We start from the raw sequence: 6000 nt of genomic DNA, 5'->3' as shown, positions 1-6000 counted from the left end.
AGAAGATGGTGGGCAGGCTTCCTAATGGAGTCCAGAAATTGTTTAGAAGGAAGGACCACAGAGTGGTTACTAGCCTTGCTTTGATAAGTTCTAAGGCCTGGTGATGATCCCAGCCTCTCCTATCTCCTTAGCTTTGCAGATCACCTCAGTAATCTGGGAAAGGTGAGAAAGAAGTGGACATCCCTTATTGCTGTGGAAACCAAGTACTCATAAGATTTCACTTTCCACTGTAGGAAAAATTACAGTTCTCCTAAAGAAGAAGTTCTTACAAGGAACTTTCCTGGAACTGGTCCATAATGCCCTGTGGAAGGAATGACACAGGCAAAGTGAAATTGTTTTCTTACCCTCTTCAATGAATCTGTTCTTGGAATGATTTGCTCCAATGGTGGGATAAAACTTCTCCACCGGACTCCCAGAAACTTACGTTCATCCCTGGATGACTGCCAATATCAATATTCTGTGTGGATGACAGTAGAGATCTCCTTCTACAATCTTGATGCTGTCACTACAGGAAAGAAATTCTTATCATGGAAAGTTTAAAGGAAGCTGATATCAATGAAGGGGGAAAGTGAAACAACGTAAGATTAGAAAACTAGGGTCTTGTGGGCCATTTCAAAGAGTATAGATTTTAATGTACATATAAGAGAAAGTTATTAAACCATTTTGCTCAAGTATGATATTTTCTGAAATAGAATTTTTTTGAAAATCAGAAAAGTTTCTCTATGGAGAGTAAGTTGCAGGTGTGCAGAAGTTGAAGAAGTGATATTGGAAGGGTACTTCAGTAAGTCCAGATTAGATATGAAACTGAATAGGGTTAGATTGATGATAGTGAAGACTGCAAATGAAAATAGATTGGCTTATCATTTGGAGGTAGAATTTAAAGTTATAGTAGGAAATTGAATAATTATGCAATTATATTTTTATTATTAGTCAATTATTCTTATGATAATGTTATTATCATCCTATATTCCTATTGATTAATAACTTGAGGAAAATCAACATTTTAAGCAAAAGGACTATAGATGAAGTTATGATCCTAAATATAATTGTTTCCATTTCTACATGGAGTAGTGGCTTCCAGTTGTGAAGATCCAAGCCAAAAAAAAAAAGGGAATTTTACACTATAAGAAGAATCTTAGAACAAGAAAGCAAAGAGAAGTGGATACACTAGAAGGAAGCGTAAGATAATCAAGATTTCTTATTCATGATCTACCTTCTCCATTCTAAGTTATCTCTTCACAACATAACATTAATCTCACCTAGAAGCAGAACTTGACTCATATCCACAGTAATAGTAAAAAGATATTTTTCTTAAAGATAGCTGTGATATAGCCAAACTGGCACTTTATTTAGCATCAGAATATTTATATTAAATTCTCCTTGCCTTAACAGCTCTTAAACTCGACATATTTTATTTTTCTGGCAGGAAGTGTTTGTCTCTTTCCTATGTAGAATACCTAGCATAATTATCAGTAAGAGAAATACTAGAGAGACCACTCGTTTCAAACGGACATTCAAAGAAAACCAGAGAAAAATTCCAAAAAATCTAGTCTTAATTGAGTATGCATCACATGATGATGGATTTTTTTAACATTACCAAGAATTTATTATGGATTTGTCTTTAACTTTAAGCCTCTTTATTTTGATATCATCCAAAAGAAGTTTGGAAATTCTCACTTGTTTTTTTTTTTTTCCTTAATATATTATTGACTTCATCGACTTTTTTTTTTCCATCACAGCAGTTGCATTGCATTTTAATCATTTTCTTTTAAATTAATTAATTTATTTTTTAAGTGACATATGGTTGATTTACAAGTACACAATTCAAAGTTCAACCCAGCCTACTATAAAATAAAATAAAATGGATAAGATTTCGTTTGAGCAAGAGTTAATCATGAAGACTGTGAAAGGCTTCTGTGTCCTTTTCAGGCTGCATCTATGTCTCTTTGACTCTGGAAGGACTGGGAAAGTACTTGTATGGCCTGAGGATTTTAGTCACTGGATTAATTTAAAAGTTATTCTGGAAGAACTCGTCCTTCACACACATGAGATAACCATCCTGGTACCTTCACAAAGCCTTCTGCTTGATCATACCAAGATTCCCTTCAATGTGGAGATCCTCCAACTTCCAGTAACTAAAGAAGCTTTCATGGAAGAATTTGATACTGGTCTCTATACAATTTCTTTTGAAGTGCCGAAACTTTCATGGTGGGACTTGCAAGAAAAACTAACAAAAATGATCAGCAGTTTATTAACATCAGACAAATGAGTATGTGAGAGTGCTATCACAAACAAGGAGTTACTCAACAGGCTACAGGCAGCTAAGTTTGATATCTGTATTGATGACCCTTTAAGCTTTTGTGGGGAATCAGTGGCTGAACTCCTCAGTATCCCATTTATATATTATTTTTGGTTTTCTTATGGGAATGTCATTGAGAGATTGTGTGCTGAGCATCTTATACCTTCTTCATATGTTCCTGGCATCACATCAGTACTGACAGACAACGTGACTTTTATACAGAGGCTGAAGAATTGGTTTTTCTATGCAATGAATGAAATGTTATATTCATATGATATATTTCTGGAATGGGATAAGTATTACAGCAAGGTTTTAGGTAAGAGAAATGTGCATGTAATGATTCTTATTTCATATGTAAAATGCAAATATTTATCTGACTGTATGAAAACTTACAAAAAAGTGTTTTTAAGAGAGAACCCAATCTCCTCTTGCTTAACTATATTGAATGAAAAAAATAATTTTTTTTCTTTTCTTTTTTTTTCTGTTTTTTTTCCTTTTTTTCTCTTTTTTGTTTTGTTTTATATGATTGAGTACTGACAATATATCAAAGAAGGAATATTCTATATACCTATGCATAAATCCTGACTGATGCCCCTAGGTTTTTTTGAAGTAACTGGAAAACCCAAATCTGACACTGTGCTTAATTTCCATAACCTTGGACTACTCCCTTGTTTACTTCTGGTACACAGTCTGTTTTCTTTCTGATTAACGTACTGTTTCTCAGATTTTCTGTTTGCATTCTATCAGGGCTTGGTTAGTTGGTTGCAGAGCTTGGCATGTGGTGAGCATGAAACTAGAAAATAAATAAATAAATATAGCTTCGTTTCATCTGCTCTTGTTTTCCAAAGGAGAAAAAAGGAAGATTTTTCCCTAAAGGACCATGTTTTTAAACTTTTAACCTATTATTTTCTTGTTGCTGTTGTTCTATTTTAAATTGCATTAGACGTCAACTAGTGAGCTTTTACTCTGAGCACAAAGTTTTTCTCTGTTTAAGCAAATCTGTTTACCCCCTTTGTTTTTCCTTTTGATTTTTTTTATTTGAAAAGCATTCATTTAATTGTGTCATGGATGATTTTTGCATAAGACATTATTTATCTTTGAGGAAGCCCTACCCTACTTACATTATTTAGATTTTTTGAGATATAATTAACATGTAACATTGCATTCATTTCAGGGATCTACAAAAATTAATCAATAGTCAGTCTACAAAAAACTGGAAAATTGTATTCGAGCCAACGTGAGGATTATAATCCAGGAGACAGTTTTTCATAAAGCTCTGAGGAATGTTCTCCCCTTTAGAAGTCAAAGCACAGTTGTACAAGTTTTTGAGACAAAGTGTTATACATCAAAGTAATATACTGACAGTTTACATAGGTCAAGAAGGCGAGTAGTGGGTCACTGTGATCCCTTAAGGGATTAAGGAAGGAATTTTATCTCCTAAGGAGCTACCTTGCTGGCACCAGGAGGAAATTGGTTTTTTTGTTGTTGTTGTGGTGGTGGTTGAGTAGGCACTCTTGTGTCTTCTAAGGGGACCTAGTTAATGTAGAATGCAGATACACTAAAGGGGGGGTGGGTAGTGGCTCAAATGGAAGAGAAAATTTTATGTTAAATTTTTCTTGTCCTGCCTTAAAATCATTTCCTTTTATCACAGGTATACAACATAATGGTTTTATATTTGTACATATTGAACACCACAAGAACTTGTTAACACTCATCACTGAATGTAGTTTTTTTTATTTTGAGATGAGAACTTTTAAGATCTAATCTCTTAGCACATTTCACATATACAATACAGTATTATTAACTATAGTCACCATGCTGTACATCACAGCCACAGGACTGACTTATTTTATAACTGCAATTTCGTACCCTTTCACCACCTTCACCTACCTATTGTGCCCATCTTCCAGCCCCGGCATCTGGCAACCACCAGTCTGTTCTCTGGTTCTATGAGTTCATTTTCTTTTTTGTTTTGTTTTCTTTTTAGATTCCACATTTAAGTGATATCAAATAGGATTTGTCTTTCTCTGTCTGACCTAATTCACTTACCATGAAGTCCTCAAGTTCCATCTGTCGAGGCAAATGACAGGTTGTCCTTTTTTCTCATGACTTAATAATATTCCATGGTATATATAATCATATTTTCTTTATCCATTCACCCATTGAAAAACATGCAGATTGCTTCCATATTTTGGCTACTGTATAATGCTCCAAACTTGCAGTGAACATGGAGTGCCATAGTAGTTTTATTTTTAATTTTTTGAGGAACCTCCAAACTGTTTTCCATAGTTTTACACAAATTACATTCCCACCAACAGTGCACAAAGGCTCCCCTTTCTCCAGATCCCCCCCAGCATTTGTTATCTCTTGTCTTTTCATGATAGCTATGCTAATAGGTGTGAGGTGATATCTCACCGTGGTTTTAATTTGCATTTCCCTGATGATTAGCAATGGTGAGCACATTTTTATATATTTGCTACCTATTTGAATAGCTTCTTTGGAAAAATGTCTATTCAGGTCCTTTGCTCAATTTTTAATTGAATTATTATTTTTTTTGTACTGAATTGTATGAATTCCTTAGAGATTTTGGATGGCAGCCCTGTATCCAATATATGGTTTGAGAATAATGTCTCTTATTTCATAGGTCGTATTCTCATTTTGTTGATCATTTCTTTTGCTGTGCATAGTCATTTTAGTTTGAAGTAGTCCCACTTATTTATTTTTAATTTTGTTTTTTATGCTTTTGTGTCATATTTTAAAAATCATTGTCAAGACCTCTGTCAAGAAAATTTTCTGTCATGTTTTCTTCTAGAAATTTTTTGGTTTCAGGTCTTACATTGACGTCTTTAATCTATTTCCAGCTAATTTTTGTGGAGTAAGATTGGAGTCTAGTTTCATTCCTTTGCACATGAATATCCATTTTTTTCAGCAAGAATTATTTAAAACTGTCATTTTCCATTGAGTTGTTTTGGTTCCTTTGTGAAATATTAGTTGATCAAATATGCATGGGTTTATTTCTGGGCTCTTGATTCTGTTCCATTGGTCCATGTGTCTGTTTTTATGCCTGTACCAAATTGTTTTGATTACTATTGCTTTATAATCTTGCTTGAAATCAGAAAGTGTGATGCCTGCAGATTGGTCTTTTTTCTCAGGATTTCTTTGGTTATTTGGGGTCTTTTTCAGTTTCATGTGAATTTTAAAATTGTTTTCTTTTTTACTGTTTTTGACAGAAATATCTCTAATAATGCATCATTACTAAAAAATTAGTTTATTCCTGAAAAATTAAAATTTTCCTTTATAGTTGTGATCTCTTGTTTTATAACTGCTTCCCTTTTCCTTTTATCGAGTATCTGTTCTAAATGGATACAGGATTTCTTTGGGGATTAATGATTTTCTAAAATTTAATAGTGGTGATTGTTTCACAACATTATAAATATACCAAAAGCTATACTGTCATTTATTTAAAAGGAAGAATTGATTGTATTTAAAATATATCTCAATGAAACTTTTATGAAAGGGTATGAGAGTGAAACATTTCACAAAGAAAATAATATTATACTCATGGCTGACACCAATAAGGCAGTGAAATGGGATACACACTGAGTATGAAACTGGATTTTGAATACCTTTGGCATTACCAGAATCAAAACCTAAATTAATGAGATTTTCTTGTGATCTCATGCAGATAGATCTTCCTGGCA

General features: G+C 33.4%; 1 pseudogene; it reads left to right on the top strand.

Moving 5' to 3' along the window:
• Nucleotides 1-1513: 1513 nt before the first annotated feature.
• The window catches only part of LOC101322630 (UDP-glucuronosyltransferase 2C1-like), a 43864-nt pseudogene continuing 39377 nt past the window's right edge, over nucleotides 1514-6000 (top strand).

This window comes from Tursiops truncatus, chromosome 5 (genome assembly GCF_011762595.2).
Source record: "Tursiops truncatus isolate mTurTru1 chromosome 5, mTurTru1.mat.Y, whole genome shotgun sequence".
In the NCBI taxonomy this organism is placed as follows: domain Eukaryota; kingdom Metazoa; phylum Chordata; class Mammalia; order Artiodactyla; family Delphinidae; genus Tursiops; species Tursiops truncatus.
This window is presented reverse-complemented; position numbering and strand designations above follow the sequence as displayed.